This window comes from Dinoponera quadriceps, unplaced genomic scaffold (genome assembly GCF_001313825.1).
Source record: "Dinoponera quadriceps isolate SergipeBrazil2010 unplaced genomic scaffold, ASM131382v1 scaffold10, whole genome shotgun sequence".
In the NCBI taxonomy this organism is placed as follows: domain Eukaryota; kingdom Metazoa; phylum Arthropoda; class Insecta; order Hymenoptera; family Formicidae; genus Dinoponera; species Dinoponera quadriceps.
The window spans coordinates 51,396-72,130 of NW_014554266.1; the positions used below are offsets into that span (position 1 = coordinate 51,396).

Genomic DNA, 20,735 nt, shown 5'->3' on the forward strand with positions numbered 1-20,735 from the left:
GTCACCCAACCGTTGCGCCACCACGGCTTTCTCGCAATCTTCGAAACGCGAGAATCTATCGAGCCACATCGTGGCCCGCCGCGAACGTGTTTTTCGGTCCTCCGCCCGAAAGAATCGGTGGCGCTCAAGACCACGAGTGCGGAACACTGATCAGATACTAAGACGCAGAAGGCTAATCCACCACCAAGGACAACTTTTACAATGCCCAGTACACAGAGAACCAAATGCACGCTGCGCGTACTATCACCGGGATCACCGATCCGTCAACCTGGGTGGCTGTGGCAGACAAACACGGTCTCCCCGAGCTCTCCTATATACCCGCCAGCAAGCGAACTCGCTTGCGGGCGGATTTCCCAGGCGGCGTGCCGCCCCGCGGCATACTAGCTAGCTTCGTCGGCGAAAGTCCGGCGCGCGCGAGATGATCTCGCCTGGCGCGCCGCAACCTGGAGGTTGAGGCTCCCTCTATCCACAACAGGATTGACAAAAAAATTGTTAACTATATATTTGTTACTTATATGCTTCGAAAAAGAAACGAAATAAAGTTGTTTTTTAATTAGCAATGCCTCGTTTTACAATTTTAGCGATATTAGACTGATACGAAATTTGATAACTAACTTTTCTCATCAAATTCAGCATTAAACGTTTAATAGTATTTTGTAAAAAAAAATTATATAAAATGTGAAATATTGAAAAAAAAATTATCTTTCTCAAAAAAGATAAAAATAGGAGCCAAGTACATGCGCTTCTCCATTGTTTTGCCTTTATAAAAATAAACAACAAAAAAATTTGTTATTTCATATTTTTCAATAGACTATTCAAAGGTCCAATCGTTCTGAATAAAGTGGTTTTAATAATAATTTTTTAATACAATTTTTTATCTGGGTTCTTTTTGTTGTTTATTTTCCTAAAGACAAAATAAAGGTGAAGCATGTGTACTTGACTCCTATTTTTACCTTTCTTTGAAGGATATTTTTTATCTTTCTCACCTTCCCAACATTCCTACCAATAACTCACGAACTTAGATTTGGACCAACTACAATCAGTCGACTAAACCGTGAGAAGTAGCCCCGTTAAAAAAGAGAGAAATACATTTTAAACAAAATTGAATGGCTTTAAGAGTATTTTACAATATTGTTCATAGATTTTTATAACATTTTTTACCTACCGCCACAACACACCCTTTTCATTCATAAACATAAAATTTTTTCAACTAAATAAAAGGATATTTATCGCTGAATCTAAATATATATAGTATACTTTAAAAGTACAAAAACGCTAAAATATCTCGAAAACCTCTAAAGATCTGGAAACGCTTAAGTATCACAAAAACCATATACTATTGCAAAAAATATATAGAAAGCAAAATTATAGGGCAAAAAATTAATTTAATAGTAATAAGTATTTGGAGCGCGAGCGTGGTATGGTAGACAGCGCACTAGTCTATTATGTTAGAGGTCCCGGGTTCGCTCCCCGGCAGAACCATTAAAAATTTTCATACGCTCGTAGCTCCTCTTCGGTGGTCTGGCAAACTACCAAGAGTAACCACAGGCCAAGAAAACTTCTCTCCAACTGCCGTTCGAAACCGGCGTTAAACTATAGGTCCCATATTCATGTGTACAACCTGGGTGCGCACCACATGCATATGTAAAGAGAGATAAATCCCTATGTTCCACTGGGAATTAAGGGAATGATACGTAGAGTCATGTACGCTGTATCATTTCTTAGTTGAACTGAATTGAATTGAATAATTGAATAAGTATTTGACTTTGGATGGAGTTCGCAAGATCATATGAAGGTCACATCACATTTCGAGTTATGAATCTTGATAGTTACAATATCGTTGGTATTAATATTATTCAAGGTGAACTGCGTAGAGGTTGCACGGTTGCATTTTCACTTCCTTTGTGATGTGCGTGTGTGTGTGTGTGCGCGTGCGTGCGTATATGTGTCACAATGAAAACCCTACGATTCTTCACTCCGCAGTATTTAATAACTCCAAATCATCTCTTCTGACGTATACATGCACGCACACAGCAGAGATGATTTGGAGTCATAATTGATATAGGAGCGATGAACCATTGGGTCCTCGTCTCTGTTGTGACATATACATACGCGCGCGCGCACACACACACATACACACACACACATATAAAAGAGATATAAATCTAATAGTGCAACTTCCACGCCGTGCATCTTGGGTAATGCTAATGTTGGTGATATTGTAACTTTCGAGCCTTCTAACGCAAATAGTATTTAAAAAGAAAATACTTTTTTATAGTGTTTTGAAAAATGCTTCAAATAACCTTCAAGGATATGTAATAAAAGTAGGGGCTACTATTTAAAAAATTCAACCCTGACCTTTGTATGACCTTGCGGACTCCACTTAAAGTTAAACTCTTCTCATAGTTAGGTAAGTTTTTTATCTCTACAACTTTGCTCCTTTTATATTTTTTTGCTATAATTGATCGCTTTAAAAATATTTTAATGTTTCCAGACTTTTAAAAGACCTAATATAATAAAATTCTGCAAATATCCTGAAATGTGGACAAATTGCAAAATATATGGAAATATCTATATATGTGTTAGCTTACTCATGTGAGCTACGCAGCCTCTAGTCGTTTGTCCGCTCAATACACATTCGCTTCATAGTTTCTCATAATAGATGTCAATTATTACAAATGTGCAAGATGTAATTATATAACATTAATATAACATTTTTAAATAACAATATACAACAACAATAATAATAATAATATTAATTATTTTTCATGCAAAAGTTGTGTTGTAAGGTTTCGTTTTTTCAAGGTTTTACATATTGTTAAGTTTGAATCTGTTGATTGAGCTTAATGGTTTATGGCGCTCAATCTTCCTTTGTCCGTTGTTTTTGCGAGTAATTTGTTCGTCAATAGGTTTGGATGGGATTTTAGTCTGCTTACAAACATTGAGGTGTATTTTGAGATGACTTTTTTACTGTTTCAACTTTGAGATCATTTCTTATAATATTGTTAGTTATAAACCATGGTGCATCCACTTTTATTCTTAAGACTTTTGACTGGAATTTTTGTAAAATTTCAACATTAGAGTTGCTCACCCCTAAAGCTGGATGCCATACGTCCAGATTGGGATGATAATAGTCTTGTATAGCAGAGTTTTGTTGTATAATGACAATTTAGAGTTTCGAGCTAATATCCAATACATTTTCTTAAATCTGAGCCCTAGTTGCTTTCTTTTATTCCAAATGTACGTTTTCCATGTCAGCCTTCGGTCTAAGTGGACTCCGAAGTACTTAACGCTGTCAATTTGTGGTACGATTTTGTTACTTAATTTTACCGACGGACACGTTTCTTATTTTAATGTGAAAGTGACATATACGGATTTTAGTTCGTTGGCTTTAATACGCCAGGTGTTAAGCCAGTCGTGAAATTTGCCGATGCTTCTTTGTAGATTTCTTGATGCTCCTTTCGGGTTTTCTTGTACTGCTAGTATAGTTGTATCATTCGCAAATGTTCCTGTCATTGTTTACTTAGCTGTTGGTAAATCGACTGTGAATATTAAATATAATAGAGGGCCGAGTATGTTACCTTACAGCACTCCGGATTTAATAGGTTGTATGTCTGATTCTTCGTCTCGGTAACTTAACATGAAATGTCTATCCTTGAGATATTATTTTAATATATAATAGAAATTATGTGGTTGTAGCTATTTTTATGCATATCAATCCAGTGTGCCATATCTCATCGAAGGCTTGCGTTATGTCCAGGGACACCGTCGAGCAGTACATTTTCTTTTCTAACGTTTTACTAATTTCTCTTACAACTCTATGGACTTGTTCAATTGTCGCGTGCTGTTGTCGAAAACTAAATTGGAATTACAGAATGATTTTGTTACTTTTAATAGATGGTTTGATTCTTTTTAGTAGAAATTTCTCTAATACTTTAGATAAGATCGGAAGTAAGGGTCTGTATGATAATCGCTCTTCTGGACCTGTTCCAGGTTTCAAAATTAGTATCATTTTTGCCATTTTCTACTAAGCCGAAAAGTAGTTTAGTCTTAGAAAGGTATTATATATTACAGTTATAAGTTATAAGTCTAACAGTTTCGTTTGGTAATTTTTTAGCAATTTTCCGATTATTAAATCATAACCTGATGCCTCGTTTGTTTTTAAGTCATGTTGTCATGTTAGGTGTACAACTTTGCTCTCGCCGTCTTTTTTTTTAATTTGAAGCTTTATTGTAAAAAAATGGAGATAAAGTTATGACTCAAAGTATTGTCCATCACTGGCCACTACTTTCTCCCATCTTTTGGGCAATGCACGAATCCCGCGTCGAAAAAACTGGTCATCTTTTGAGGTAATCCACGAATCTATCCATTTTCCGACTTCTTCATAATACTGGAAGTGTTGGTCAGCCAGGCCGTGTGCCATTGATCGAAACAAGTGATAATCCGAAGGTGCAACGTCTGGAGAATACGGCGGGTGGGGTAGGACTTCCCATTTCAACGTTTCCAAGTATGTCTTGACCACTTTTGCAACATGGGGTCGAGCATTGTCATGCTGCAAAATCACTTTCTCGTGTCTCTCGGCGTAGTGCAGCCGCTTGTCTTTTAATGCTCGGCTCAAACGCATCAATTGAGTTCGATACCGATCGCCTGTGATTGTTTCAGTTGGTTTTAATAGCTCGTAATACACTACGCCGAGCTGATCCCACCAAATACAGAACATTACCTTGGAGCCATTAATGTTCGGTTTGGCCGTCGATGTGGAAGCATGGCCGGGAACTCCCCATGATTTTCTGCGCTTGGGGTTATTGTAATGAACCCATTTTTCATCTCCAGTCACAATGCGATGCAGAAATCCTTTTCGTCTTTGCCTTTCAAGCAGCTGTTCACAAGCAAACAAACGCCGTTCAACATCTCTTGGCTTCAACTCGTACGGCACCCAATACCCTTGCTTTTGAATCATTCCCATGACTTTGAGGCGCTTCGAAATGGCTTGTTGAGTCACTTCCAATGATTGTGCCAGTTCTTTCTGAGTTTGACACGAGTCTTAATCAAGTAATGCCTCCAATTCAGCATCTTCAAAAATCTTTCCTCTTCCACCGCTATGCCGGTTTTCGACGTGAAAATCAACGTTCGTAAGGCGTTGAAACCACTCACGACACGTTCTTACACTAATAGCGATCTCACCATAGGTATTTGAGAGTATTTGATAAGCCTCAGCCGCAGATTTCTTCATATTGAAGCAGAAAAGTAAAACCTTTCGCAAATGACGAGAATTCGGCTTGTAAACTGACATCTTCAATCGACGATAACTTTATGGTACAGATACAAATCGACTAATGTAACTATTAGGTTATGTTGACAGATGCCCAAGTTGATTGTATGACGTATATGATCTATTTACTTTGACCACTAAGTTCCACTAAAACCATCTATAGGGAAACGGCGGGAGCAAAGTTGTTTATCTAATATTATGTGTTGCACTTCATTGACTTTGATTTTTTGGATGGGCATACTTTATTTGTAATGGTTCTTTGAGGTACTTCTGAATTTCTTTCCCTTGTTCTTCTAGTGACACTTGATTCAATGGTTCGAGTACCTTTTTAAGATATTTTGTTAATGATTTGTTTTTGTCTCTATTGATTCTTGCCCATTTGCCATCTTCCTGTCATTTAGGGGCTATGTATTGTAACGGATGTTTTTTTTATTTTTTTTTTGTTAATTTCTGTAAAGAATAATTCGTATCTTCTGTTGGTGTGAGTTTAGTGAGGAATTCTTGGATAGCTTTATTTTGTGTATCTTTTATCAATTCTCTTAACTGCTTTATCGCTTTATTTAGATTTGCTCCATCATGTGGTGCCCTAGTTTTTTGCCATTTTTTTCTTAGTTTTCTTTTCTCATCCATTATAATTTTTATATTTTCTGGACAATGAGTTACACTGGTAGTATTGTGCTCCATGGGTGTTGATTTCCAGGCTGCTTTTAGGAATGACTTACGTAGATAGTCAATTGCTTCTTCTACTTCCTTTCCTGTTCTGCGGGGAATCTGGCAATTTGTATGCTCGTTTAAGAATTCCTTTAAATGATTACAGTTAGTTTTGGTGTTGTAGAATATTATAAGTTATTTCCTTTTAATTATTGTCGTGCTCTATGTAATAATTATAATATATGTATAATATATGTATTATATGTAATAATTATAGGAGAATAGTTCGTGATTAGGTCATGACATGATTCTACTCTCAACTGTTGTTCTGGTATTCCTTTGACGATACAGAAATCATAACGTCTGGTACCTTTTCGGGGTCGGTAAGCCAATACGTTGATTCTCCTGTGGATACTGAATATAAATTGTTTACTATCACTGGTATAACTGGTGTCCTTTTGGTATGGATACTTCAGAACTTAAGCCCCACCAGGGGTGTTTAGCGTTGAAGTCTCTGGCTACGTATTTCCTAGTGTTGTAAAGAGTATTGTTTATATTTAATTACATCCTTAGGTGGGCTGTAAATGGCTGCTACAGTAATTTGATTTATCCAGTCTCCCAGTGTTATACTAGTTGCTTACAGGTATTCCTGTTAGAATTTTTGTTTTCATAATGATTTATTGTTGCTTTTATAGTTATTGACATCCCTCCATGTGTATTACTATCTGGATGCTCTGTATTGAATATGTTGTAATTCGGTATTTTCAAACAGCTTTTCTTTGCATATAGTGTTTCCGATACTAACATTATATCAATGTCGTATTTAAGCAGGAAATATTTGAATTCTCTGCTTTTTCCATCTTGGCCATTGGCATTCCATATTCTAATTTTTAATGAAGCCATTATTTTAATTTAGCAACAATTGCTGTTAGCAGGTTTAATATTGTGTCTATTTTAGCTTTTAATTGCATAACCATATTTTCTAATTTGCTACTTTTGTGTTAATTCGTCATAGTTGGTGCTGTTGTGGCCTGTGTATTGTTATTATTTACCTTGCTAATTTTTTAATTTTGCGAATGTGCATAGGTATCTTCTTTTAGCGTTTTTGCCTAGCTTAAGTTAAATTGCGTCAATCGCGATGCTGTTTTGATTACCTTTCCACTGTTCTGATTTAGTTTATTGTTCCAACCTTCAGCCTTCTTATCCCTTAATCTGGGATATAGCTTTTGCTGTAATTGTTAACGAATAACACAGCTTTTATAATTTGCGGGATGATTTTCTCCGCAATTATAACATTTATCCTCGTTGAATTTCTGTTTCCTAGGGCAATCCGCAGTCAAGACTTTCCACACACTAACAATTTCAGGTTTTCTATGAAAAAGAAATAATAAAGCTCGTAGAGAGATGTCAGAAAGTCATTGAATAGAATGGAATATATTTAGTTGATTTAAATTGTTTTTTGTAAAATATTTTGTGTTTGAAATTTACTCGATGTTCGTTACGGAATTATGTATAGATCCAATACATCAATCAAAATATTGTCCATCGTTAGCGATGACTTTTCCCAATTTCTCGGGTAGCAAGCGAATTCCACGTCAAAAGAACGATTCATCTTTGGAAGCTATCTAATCAGAGACCCATTTTTCGACGACTTTGTAAGAATTCAAGCGTTCCTCAGCAAGTGCGAGTACCATCGACCGTAACAAGTGGTAGTCGGAAGGGGCACAGTCTGATGAATAAGCTGCATGGGGTTGCATTTCCCAGCGAAGTGCTTCAAACGTTTCCTTGACAAGTTTTGTGACGTGAGGTTAAGCGTTGTCATGAAGCAAAATCACATGATGCTGCTTCGTTTCATATTCTGGTCGTTTTTCAAGCAATGCTCGGCTGAAACGGATAATTTGTTCACGGTAGATATGTTCTGTGGCTGTTTAACAAGATTTCAACAGTGCATAGTACACTACACACTTCTGATCCCACCAAATACAGAGCATTGCCTCCTTTCCGTGAATATTCCGCTTTGACGTCGATGTTGAGGATTGACCATGGTCGCAAATGGTTTTTCGACATTTGGGGTTGTAAAAATATATCCACTTTTTACTTACAGTGATGATACGACGCAAAAACCTTTTTCTTTGTTGCCTAATACGCAGAATTTCGCGGATGGTTTTTTGCCTTTCAATGTCTCTTGGCTTCAGTTTATTTGAGACCCAATTTCCATCCTAGCGGACCTTTTATAAGGCTTTCAAACAGTCGGAAATGACAGATTGAGCACAATTTAATGTTTCTGCAAATTATTTTTGCGATTAATAAGAATCTTCATCCACTAATGCCTGCAATTCTTTGTCTTCGAATGCTCTTAACCGTCCAGAACGCTCTTTGCCCTCCTCCATATCAAAATTACCACTTCCAAAACGTCGAAACTATCCTTTGCATGTTTTATTGGAAGGAGCACTATCATTATAAACTTCTACAAGCATTTGATCTGATGCAGTTTTCTTCCATTTCATGAAAAAGATTAACACCGCGTAAATGACGTTTATTTGGCTCAAATTTCGACATTTTGTAGTAGGGAACGATGTAGTAAGGAACAATGTTATTAATGCAAACGTATACTAAATTTATATACTGAATTTTATTGACAAATCGTAAAATTAAAAAATTAAGCTTGGTTTAGACATTAGAATTTCCGACACATTTCTAACTATAGCTACTCGCCGCTGGATTGGCATAATTTTCCGATTTACCTAATATATGTGAGTTATCTTTTTAGTTACTGGACGATACTTGTATTAACATGTCTAATATTAATAAATACAATGGATTAGTGTTCTCCAGAGAGAATTGACTCATCGAATCGATGTCGATTTGATGTAGAAGTGTGGATCAAATATAAACATTTTAAATTACGTACGTCGGCGGCGTGAGAGATTCGCAACGTTTTGGACAGTGGAGGAGAGTCATGTAGAAGGCAGTAATAGCGGTGGCGCGCCACGTGCTTCTTACTCTCAGCAGCAATCACGATGAGCGTGAAAGAGGTACATCCCGCAGTTGCACAACATGTTATTATTAAGTTTCTCGTCAACGAAAATGTAAATGCTGCTAAAATTCGGCGCCGTTTACTCCCACAGTTTGAGGAAAGAACCCTTTCATGGGCTTAGGTGAAGCAGTGGTGTAATGAATTTAAGAAAGGACGGGAGCGTGTTGAAAACGGTGGAAAAATGATAGACACGTTGGGGAACACATGACGCATTTGGCGGCGTATAATCTTATCCTTTTTACAATAACGCTTCCCCAAATCCGTTTGTTTCCTGATCATAAAAAAAAAAGAATTCGTTTTTCTCGGGGTACCCAGGATGTAACAAAACTACTGCTTTACGTAAAGGTGGAAAAGATGAAAGACGCGTGGGGAAACACATGGCGCGTTTAACGGCGAGCCATCGTAATCTTATTTTTTTTACAATAGCGTTTGCCCGAAGTCCGTCTGCTTCCCAATCATATAAAAAGAAGAATTCGTAGTTCCCGAGGTACCCAAGATATAACATTATTGAGCGATAACTTAGCGCTGCAGTTGTCCGGGCGCCTGTCGCCGCGCGCATTGTCACCACCGTCTGCGATAACCGTCACAGGAACGTCAAACTGCGGCTAGCGAGTCGTCGACACGTACATGCAGCGTGGGCTATGCATCGAGTTTCGCAACAACATCCACCTAAATTGACAATGGTGCGGAGATTTCCCTACCGCTCGTGGTTCCGCCGGTATAACTGCCCAGTACCGCCGGTTTCTTCTTTCTTTCTTTAGCATCGTAACCCTTTGTGGACTTTAGCGACTCTTCTCTTATTCTTGGTGGTTTGCGAAGCCACCAAAGAGGAGCCATGAGCGCATGGAAAATTTTCTAGTTCTGCCGAGGATCGAACCCAGGACCTCTATAACATGGTAGACCGGCGCGCCGTCTACCGCGCCACGTTCGCGCTCTATATTCATGGTTTACGTTCCTGTAATCTACGAAGCACACCTGAAATATGTCCTGTGACACCGCGCGCAAAATCCTACGACCCGCGTTACTTTACCATTTATAGAAAATTTTATAACTTCCCTCATATTTGCTACTGTATTAAAATTCGAAATTGATGTGATAACTCCGGGCCTTCTGATCTTGTGTTATGCGGCTTTCAGATATCATGTACGACTCAGATAAACTAAAATTTTCTGCTCCGTGAGAACGGATGTGCATGATCCGTCTCTCACTAGATCTTAGCAAACCTGAGAACACCGTGGAACGTTAAGTCCGTTGGTGTTGGTCACCGAAAATGTTGACCATTGCAACTAAGAAAGAAAGAGAGAGAGAGAAACAATGATTATAATTAAGAACTCCATCTTTGCGGCAGTTCAGTTCAAACTGCAGTTAGTTCAGTTAGTTAGTTCAGTTCAGTAACGGTTCTTAGTTCAGACTTCATTCAGTGTCAGCTCAGTCCTTATAGTCAGTATTCGCGATTTTTCAAGTCAGTCCTCGCGATTTTTCAGTTTCAGTCTTCGCGGATTTTAACCAGTCTGCAATTCTCAGTTGTCGGTTTTTCAGTCTTTTCAATTTTTAGTCAGTCTTTTTAGACTTGTCGGTCATATGAGTCTTGATGGTCTCTTGAGTTTTGTCAGGTATCTTGAATCTTCATCAATAACGAAAATTTACGCGGCTAATAAAATTTATGTCGCGTCTCGGCAAATGCAATATATTATGGAAATCGCCAACCTTACGAGGTACGAAATCTTCTTCTGCCGCCAACTTAAAGTGCCTCAGCCGAGCCGCCTGTCTTCCTCTTCCTCCAAAGGCGATGTACACATCTCAACTTTTTATTTTGGATCAGCCAACATCTTTTAAGTTAATATCAATACATTAACATGACGCAGCCCTAGATCTAATGCGATGACTTCGGGTCATAGAGAAAAATCAGTTGCCACTTCGAAAGAAAATTGTTTAAATTTTCTCGGCAGATATAATAATAAATCGTATTTTTATTTTCTTTTATTGGTTATTCTTTTCTTTAGGCTCTTTGTGATCGAATATAGCCATTTCAGAGTTGCAGACACTCTTCATAGCAATGGAGGAAATATTTACATGAGATATTGTTCAAAGCCCTCGTCGCAGGTGAATGGACATTTTCAACTATCCTAAAATGATGATCTTTGAAGTGGGTTTTGAGATTGGAAAATGAAAAGACATCGCATGGAGCTATGTCAAACCGCATGGTGGGTGAGAAAGCGTTGGAATATTCTTATGAGCTAAAATTTTCTTTCACAGCCAATGATGTGTGACTTGACAAAAATTTTTCTTATGATCAGATTTTTTATAATAGTTCGGTGGACGTTCTTTTTCGGTAGTCCTTCCTCCTCCACAATTAATCTCATTTTCAAGCGGTCCTTAATCAGAACCGCCTTGACACGAACTACATTGTCCTCAGTTCTTGAAGTTGAAGGGCGCTCTGCGCGCTGTCCATCCTCAACGTTATCCTTTCCGTCCTTGAAAACTTTGTGCCACTGAAAAGCTTGGGCTAAAGACAAAACAGCATTTTCATAAGCTGTCCTGAACGTCTCTAACGTTTCGGTATCAGATATTCCCAGTTTCACGCAGAATTTGATCGCGTAATGTTGCTTGAGACTGTGCTGCACTTTTGCTGCCCGTGACAAGACACAAAAATTACAACATAGTTTGCTGACAAATCGACTGCTAAAAAGACTCGGAGGCAACTGAGAAGGATCAAACTTTATACCTGGGGTTATTTATCCCTTATCCCTCGCCAACTGTCTCGATTAGCCATTTTCTTTTCATAGTCCTTCTCACATGCGCACAAAAACTATTCTCATTACTTTTGTGACGCATCTCGAACACTGCTCGTCCGACATTCGCGGAGGATCCGATCTCTATTTGCATGAATGCCAGGTACGGTAACGGCCATATTTCTGATTACAATTTTGCTTGTCAGATTGTATGATCTTGCCTCCCGACCGTCGTCAAATGACGGGTCCCGCTATCTCGTTTAACTTTAAATCAGTGAATGGTCGTGGGTAAGACTGCAAGGAGAAGGCGAGAAAAAAAAATAACGCTCGAGCTTCGCTAAATAACGATAATATATTTAGTTGACATGCACACGCGGTCGGAAATATCGCTCGTCGACTTTACTACGGTGCTTCATTCGGTTACGCATACACTCGAGAAGATATCCGTACAATATGTAAATATGGCAATTATTTTACAATTATTTCCTGCACGATAGTTCATATGCGCCGTGAAGGTCACAATTATTCGACGCGCTTTACGCCATCCGGGCGAGTCCTGTCGGTCATTTCGTCCTCGTAACGAAAGAGTCCCTGAGAAGTTCAGTACCGTTCGGTTTTTCAAATCGCCCGCGACACATGCTTATTTCTCGGCACACAGGCCCGGTTCCACGATGCTTCCGTCAGCTTCGTCCAACGCGACTATTCGCAATCTACACGGGGACGGTCATCGTAATCACAGACTCGCACATCACTAATCTCCGATCACACGGCTTTCCGTTACATGTAAATGCTCTAAATACGAGGCGAGAATTTCTCAATACACGCGTTAACGGATATTGAAAGGAAAGGACGATCTTACATTTACTCGGCCCTCTCGCTGAACGAAGCCATGGTAACAAGGATCTTTGTGAACTCCCTTTCTGACCAGCGAGCCCTCATTCCCGCTCGGATTCGCAAGCTCATTCTCGGGTGGCTGGCAATCTGCTTCTTTCTCTCTCTTTTTAACTCCCTCTGCGTCGACTACCCCGCTCTCGCCAGCACGTTCACTCGCTCGTCCTCGTACTTTCGTTCGCTCGCTCGCTCGCTCAACCGCGTCCGCTCGCGTTTGTTGTCGGGATCGAAGTATCGATCGGCGATCGATATCCGGGAGGACTCCTAGGACTCCCCCTGGCGGATTTCTCGAGGATCCGCAGACGCGACTCACGCGCGTTGCAACGCCAATTAGCGAAATCCTTCGCTGTCGGGATCTTCCGTCATTGGCCTTTGGCTATCGTTACAATAGACATAGTGTGGCAATATGCTAGGGACAATTCATTCCCCTAGTATGTGCAACGGAATTTGATTAGTCCATGCCATTTTCCCTTAGAGAAGAAGAAGAAAATTTTAGACTAAGACTTACGTTTTCCCATGTCGGATGTAGCGAGTCACGTTTATGAACATGTATTCAAGAATGAATAATATATAAATTCTGCTGTGAACAGTACGTAACCTGCGTTTATTAAAAACATACAATTTGTTACCAAAAAGGTTTATCGGGAACTGGACTCCTACTTCGTAAATAAACGAACACGGGCGGATCCAACCGTCACAATAATAAGAATAGGCCGAGCATGAGGTGCGAGGACTGAAGATTAGATAGAATGAGACGCACAATAGGTGCAGTAAAGCTTTCTCTCTTTAATGAGGAAAGAATGGAGAGAAAAAGGGGTAAGAGGGAGTAAGAAGTCAGCTGAATTCTCAGTCGTTCACATACCAGTAAGGTTCTATAGTAATGAGAAAATTAGTGGTGTATGAACGATCGTGTATTCAACTATCTGCTCACTCTTTCCTCATTAGAGAGAGACTGTTATACGGCATTTATTGTCCGTCTCTTTTTATCTGATCTTTACTGCATACTAATGGACAAGCTCGGTCTTCTCGGTATTCTTTGTCTATGGTCGCTATCAATCTTATCAGCGACACTATCGCTCGTCTCCCATCGCCTGTCTGTCCTTCGACGAGTAACGGCTATTTTCTCGATTTTGTCTCTGTCGTCACTTTTTTCTGTCCGTGCCGTCAATAATCACATAAATAAAGCTTGCGCTTCACGGATCGCTATGGCGATAGCGTGCGTAGAAAGCACAAAAACTGAAACCGTATTTCGCAACCGTACTTTTATTCTAAACAGGAAGCTGCGGAAATAATGTCTTTACGCGGAGTTCAGACTTTGTGACGGAGGCTTGTCAGCGGCCACATCACAATATGTACAGCGTGTCTCACCTAACTCGAACATCTGAAATATCTTGCTTGTTTTTTATGATAAAAAAAATGTCACTGGGAAACATTGGTTGGATGAAAAGGCAAATATTATGATAGGCATAAACATTTTTTTATGTCACATATTTTAGATTTCATGGTCATTGAAGTTTTATAAGTGGAACAACATTATTTCTATCATCGCTATGTGATAGCCGAGGTCAAGACGAATCCAACGACGTATAACATTATAACCTTCATGTGATCATATATATGAGAAATTTATGAAAGTTGTGCAATTGATCCAAATAGTAACTTAACAATGACAGAAGGATTAATTTTTTTTTAACTCCCGATTTAACATTACAATCTATCACAATTAAGAATATTCAGCAATGTTTGTGAATATTTATATTTCGTTGTCTTGCCAGGTATGTGCCCATTGGCACATCCAAAATAAATTCGTGTATTTCACTTAATTAAGTCACGGGTAGTTCTTTTCTTTAGTCTTCTGGCTGTATTTTTGACGATAATCAAACGAGTAGCGAGTTCGTTAGGGTAACTTAATATTCTATCTCTGTAGGATTTCGTTAGATTTGCAATCTCCTCTCTAACGAAAAAGATATTTAGGTTGATATAAAGAATCTCGTTTGACACAAACCATGGTGAGTCAACTATTATGCGTAAAATTTTAGGTTGGAATCTCTGTATTACTTCTATGTTTGAATGCGAAACGGTGCCCCAAAGCTGTATCCCATAGGTCTATATGGATTTGATGATGACTTTATGTATGTACTTTAGTAATACTTTGTTTGTCAGACTTAGCTGGGATTTCCGTCATCCCATATAGTTTTCTTAGAAGAGGTCCAAGCTGTTTTCTCTTGGTAAATATATGGTTTTTCCAAGTAAGCTTTTTATCAAGGTATAGTCCCAGATATCTTACATGATCAGCTTGTGGGGTTGGTATATTATTCAGTTTTACAGGAAGACAGTTAAAAGTCTCATGGAAAACGTGATGTAAATGGACTTGAACTGATTGACTTTAATTCTTCATAATTTAAGCCAGTTGGAGATATCGCTTAGACTACGTTGTAACAGTGTTGGAACGGATCATCATGTATAGCCGTATCGTCAGAAAACGTTCCAACAGTAGTGTTGGTGCTTACAAGAAGATTAGCTGTATAAAGCAGGTATAATAGTGGTCCAAAAACATTTTTCCGAGAAACATTATTCTAGCCTGTATACAATAAAGCCCGTATAATTACTATACAGGTTAGAATAGTGTTTCTTGGGAAAGTGTTTGAGGATAGCATTATAGTAATAATTCTATCCTCAGACTATTGTGCTATGCTATATTGGCGGAACTTGAACTCGTGGTTGGGTTTGAGATGTTGGTGACTGGGTTTCCAATGTATAACAAGAAATCTGCGATTCTCCAGGTAAAATTTGAGTAGCAAGTAATACTCGACGGGAAAGTTTTTGTTTTATTTTAAATAGAAGACCTTTATGCTACACTATCAAACGCTTAGGAGACATCTGAAAATGCAGCAGAGCAGTATATTTTCCCTTCAAATATCTGATGGATTTTACTTATATGCCTATGAACCTGATGTATAGTGCCATAAGCTATGCTTTTGGCGGAACTTGAACTAGTGGTTAGGTATGAGATTTCTTCCCCATATAATGGATACCAGTCTGGACTTAAGAAGGAAAACTCCTTTACACGGTCAAAAAATACATGATATTCACGAATTTTTTTTCGGGTATAATAACTTGAAACGTTTTAAAATTTTTATGACAATTTAATACACAATCGAAGAGCACACGGGAATTTTTTCAAAAAAAGAAAAAGATGTTTACTATAAAAACGTACGCCACATTAATATCGCTTTGCTTATAGAGTGTCTCCGCTGTGTACACTGTAGCGTCCTTAATTTTGACCTGAAACAAAAGAACCAAATTTTTTGTAATATATATGATACTAGCTTCTATGTGACATTTCGATTTTTTAAAGAAAAAGTCTAAATTGTATGTTTTCACACAGCTTAAAATTGAAAGTGCGTTTTTCGTTAAAAAGATCGACTTTAAAATACGAAAAAATATAAAAAAATATTTTTTTCAAAAAACAATTAATGTCACATTGAAAAGAATTTAATTATCTTTAAAATGAGAGGTCATAAAGCCAAATCGTTTCAGTAGATTTCTCTTAATCGTGTACACAAAATCGAAAAAACGTGTTTGGAGAAAAACGCGTTTAATGTTTTAGATGCATAAAAATACTACATATTCACAACTTACGATAGTCTAACGCTAATCAGCGATTTTAGCTGCATAAAGTAGCCCCTCCGCTTCCTTCGTAGAACTCGTTTTGAGCCATCATCTCTATCCTACGAGCCGTTCTTGCCTCTTTTGAGCTGCTATAGCTTCGGCGGTTCTGTCTGTTTATTCGCTTCTCTGTTCTTCGTTATGGCAAAATTGTGTGCCTGGATCCCAATTTCAATATCCAATTTGTTCATTATCATTAACACTGCATTGTAGCCTTCGTTAAATATCGATGCAGCAATATACGCAGCAATGCAGACGATTTTTACTCCACTGTGAATGTGTTTAGGCGATAAACGCCAAACGGTAAAATTGAAACTTTCATTTGCATTCTGTGTGTAACCGCCTAAACACCTTTCCAAAAGACTGTCATTCGAAAGATCGTCGAAGATCGGTTGCAAATGTTTCTCAACATTTGGGTGAAGAGGAGGGGAATGTTTAAATGACGCTGCACAACCTGCTGCCTCAGCCTTGCGCCACTTACACCAGCTATCAGCTCCAGCCGGACAATTTCCGTGTTTCGGTGTCTCGTCGGTGGATATTAGATGATCGAGTGTTGCTTGAATGGCTTTTTTCATGCCCTGGACCGAATCAGTATTTCGACGTATGGCTAATCCGTAGTATCGAGTTATTTTTTTATCAGTACATCGGTCAACTTTCCACGTCCTCCGAGTTTCTTATATTTTTTTACATTTCGAAGTTTTGTGCCCATTCGTTTCTCGACTTTTCGAACGCAGGTATAAACACGCTCCGAGAACGCAGGTATAAACGCGACCGCCCGAGGGTCGCTAGGCCCGTCTGAACTCGTCACCCGACACGTCTGCTTTAACTTCGTAACTTCGTACATACTGCAGATATCGACTTGAAATTTTCAGGGAATATTCTTGAATAGTTTAAAAATCGATTAAGACTATTTCCAAAATATCGATTCTTTTGACCCGATAAAGGAAGTTTCCCCCTTAATTAGTAATTCAAAAACCTTGAACAATATTGGCAGTAAACTAATAGGTCTATGTGATTTGCGATCATCAGGCCTTTTTTCCGACTTGAGAATCATTGCGATTTTGGCCACCTTCCACTGTGGAGAAATAAAATTTAGTCTGAGGATAGCGTTATAAATTTGTATTTAATATGATATTCCTGATTCGGGTAATTCTTTTAGAACTCGACTTGTGATCAGATCATGAGTACTTTTTTGCTGTCCAGGTTTCTAATTTTAGTTAAAACTTTATACTTAGTGAACTTGGCGATAGATTGGTTTGCGGTGTGAGGTATACTGTGGTTTTTGAGGATCTCCGCAAGATGTTCGTATGACCTATCATAAGGATGCGGATTGAAAACATTGCTCACATGCTCCGCAAAAAGTAGTAGCTTCTCCTCGTAACTTCTTGCCCAAAAGCCGTCATTTCTAAGCAATCGTAAAAACGCTGCTATAGGTTGCTTAAGTTTTCTGGAGGTCTTCTACAGGGAATAATCAGTGGCAACAGTGTCTAGTGTCACTAACAAGGGAATACCCCATGGCAACAGTGCCTAGTATCACTAACAAGGGAATGATCAGTGGTAACAGTGTTTAGTTTCTGCAGGTAAAATTTAACCCCATCAGTTTTTCACTAGTCCAAAGTTTTCTGAGTTCCTTGATAGTATGGTTTAATTTAGCTTTAAGTATAAGACATCTGCTTAGTTGCCACTTTTTTCGTAAACGTCTTCTTCTGCTACTTTGTCTAAAATTGTTTTGGAAAATATAAGTCTGACCTCTACGTCGCTTTCGTCGATGGGAGTCGAATTCTAAGCCGCATTCTGCACGGTAGTAACGAATATTTCCACTGCTTCTATTATATTGTTATTTGTTTGTAGTCTTATATCGGGGTTCAGGGGGGTGTTAATAAAATTTATTCAAAAATCCCAATTTGTTTTACTCGTATGTAAGACGTATTTTTTTGTCTGACTTACTATCTTTCCTATTAAGGTGGCAAACACTGGAGTGTGATCAGTGGACAGTTCCAGACAGGTTTCACATGTAATACAATTGTTAAAAATGCCTTTAATTATGCAGAAGTCAATAAGGTCTGGAGTTTTCTCTCTATCCGTTGGCCAGTATATGGAATGGCCCGACGATACACCAAGCCCAAGTGTGTTGATGGAACTTTGCAATTCTCGGCCTTTCGTTGTTGCGAGCCTGGATCTCTAGTAGGTGCGCTTCGCGTTATAATCATCCCCAGCTATGAAGCTATTTCCAAGGAAATTAAAAAAGTTGTAATATTCCTTATTAATTTTATGCCTTGGTGGACAGTATTTACTGTGCAATTTTGCAGTTATATTAATAGAAGCGTACTAATCTTCCAGGATAAAACTTGTAGCCTGAATAAAACTATCCTGAAATGAATTGGCCTGATAATGTTTTATTTTGTTTTTAACGAGAACAGCCATCCCACCATAAATATTACCATCTGGGTGGTTGGTGAAATAAATGCAATAATTAGGAATACGTATGTAACTATTACTTATGAAATGAGTTTCAGTGATCAACATAATATTAATTTTATGTGTGTTCAAGAAAAGTTTAAGTTCATTAATATGTTGTGAGAGCCCATTAACATTTCAAATGGCAAATTTCTGGCCATTGAATTTTGCTTATTTTTAGTCATGAGTTCACCAATCAAGTTGGTTATTTTTAACAATTGGTTTAATATAGCTTGTACAGCATCCATATGATTTACATTCACACTTACGGTGGGTACATTTGTTTAAGATTTATCTTTAAGATTTTTTTGTTGTAGTAGAGGTTTTATATTTTCAAATGTCCTTACCATAGGATGTCTGTGAGCAATATTTGAATAAGAAAGTCATTGATTTTACCTCTATTGCAGCCATCATGGATATTTCCAGTAGCACTCACAATCTTTCTAGTCCTAAAGGCAGGAAATTTAGCTTTTTGTATTTCTTTATAAACAGAACATCCTTTATAATTAGCCTCATGGTTTCCGTTGCATAATACGCATTTAACTCGATCCGATCTTTTCTTTCTTGGGTAGTTTGTAGTGAGATATTGTTCAGCGCATTTAACCCACCTTGGTTTACGGTAGCAGAATTTTTTGGTGTGTCCATACCTTTGGCACATTGAGGAATGTTTCTTTTAGGTCCAGGGGCTTCAAAAACAACTTTGCAATGTAGAAGATGATTTAAAGCATAGATTGTCTTCTTGCTGACGTGCGGTGCAAGATTTGTAAGGAACAGTGGTAGTGGTTTTTTTGTTAATCTATTTCTTACGTTCCAGATGTTTGTAAATATATAAATCAAATTTTCTAAAGCATCATTGAGTTTTGTAACATTTGTAAGAGAATGCATACTTTTTAGTATTACCCAAAAGCTTTTTTTGCTTTAGCTTATTCGTGTGAAATTTGATACCTCTATCTTGTAGCTCTTTAACAATAGTAGTATATACTGTAGCAGATATTGGTTGAATTTTGTCCTGCCCGTAAAATTTTAATTTCATAATCATCTTTAGCCTTTTCATTTAACATCTTGATTAGAGGCTGGATGTTGGCTACTCTATCTACAAAGATAGGCGGAGGCTTAATAGCCTTTTCACTATGTGTCTCATCCCGGACTTGTTGAGTGTCTTCATAAAGACTGGCTGTTTGTTGTCGATATATTAGGAGCGTCCAAACAGTATCCATCAGAATTTATCTGTTTCCTTTTGTCATGGTGTTGTGGTTCTGATTCTGGGATGATGATGCGTAATCTTTTGCTCGTGGTAATTTCTCTCCATGTTCAATTTCCAGTTACCTTATCCTTTTTTAGAAGGATTTGTGAAATTTGTTTACTTCCGTTTCAGAAAGGTCACTGATGGTGTTTGAGCGCGGCCTGCTCAGAAGAAAATTTCTGCTTATAGTCTGCTGAATAAGAATTTTCTTCTTATTAGAATTTGTCTTGTGTTTATTAGACTTATTTGTTGGTGAGCTGGATATATTAGGTGAACAACTTTGCTCCCGCCGTTTCCCTATAGATGACTTTAGTGGAACTTAATGGTCAAAGTAAATAGATCATATACGTTATACAATCAACTTGGGCATTTGTCAACATAACCTAATAGTTACATTAGTCGATTTGTATCTGTACCATAAAGTTATCGTCGATTGAAGATGTCAGTTTACGAGCCGAATTCTCTTCATTTGCGGGAGGTTTTACTTTTCTGCTTCAATATAAAGAAATCTGCGTCTGAGGCGTATCAAATGCTCTCAAATACCTATGGTGAGATCGCTATTAATGAAAGAACGTGTCGTGAGTGGTTTCAACGCTTCACGAACGGTGATTTTCACATCGGAAACCGGCATAGCGGTGAAAGAGGAAAGATTTTTGAAGATGCTGAATTGGAGGCATTACTTGATTAAGACTAGTGTCAAACTTAGAAAAAACTGGCACAATCATTGGAAGTGACTCAACAAGCCATTTCGAAGCGCCTCAAAGTCATGGGAATGATTCAAAA

General features: G+C 38.2%; 1 pseudogene; it reads right to left on the bottom strand.

The window, feature by feature from the left end:
• Positions 1-16,237: 16,237 nt before the first annotated feature.
• Positions 16,238-17,096, bottom strand: LOC106751946 (annotated as a pseudogene).
• Between the last annotated feature and the right edge of the window lie 3,639 nt (positions 17,097-20,735).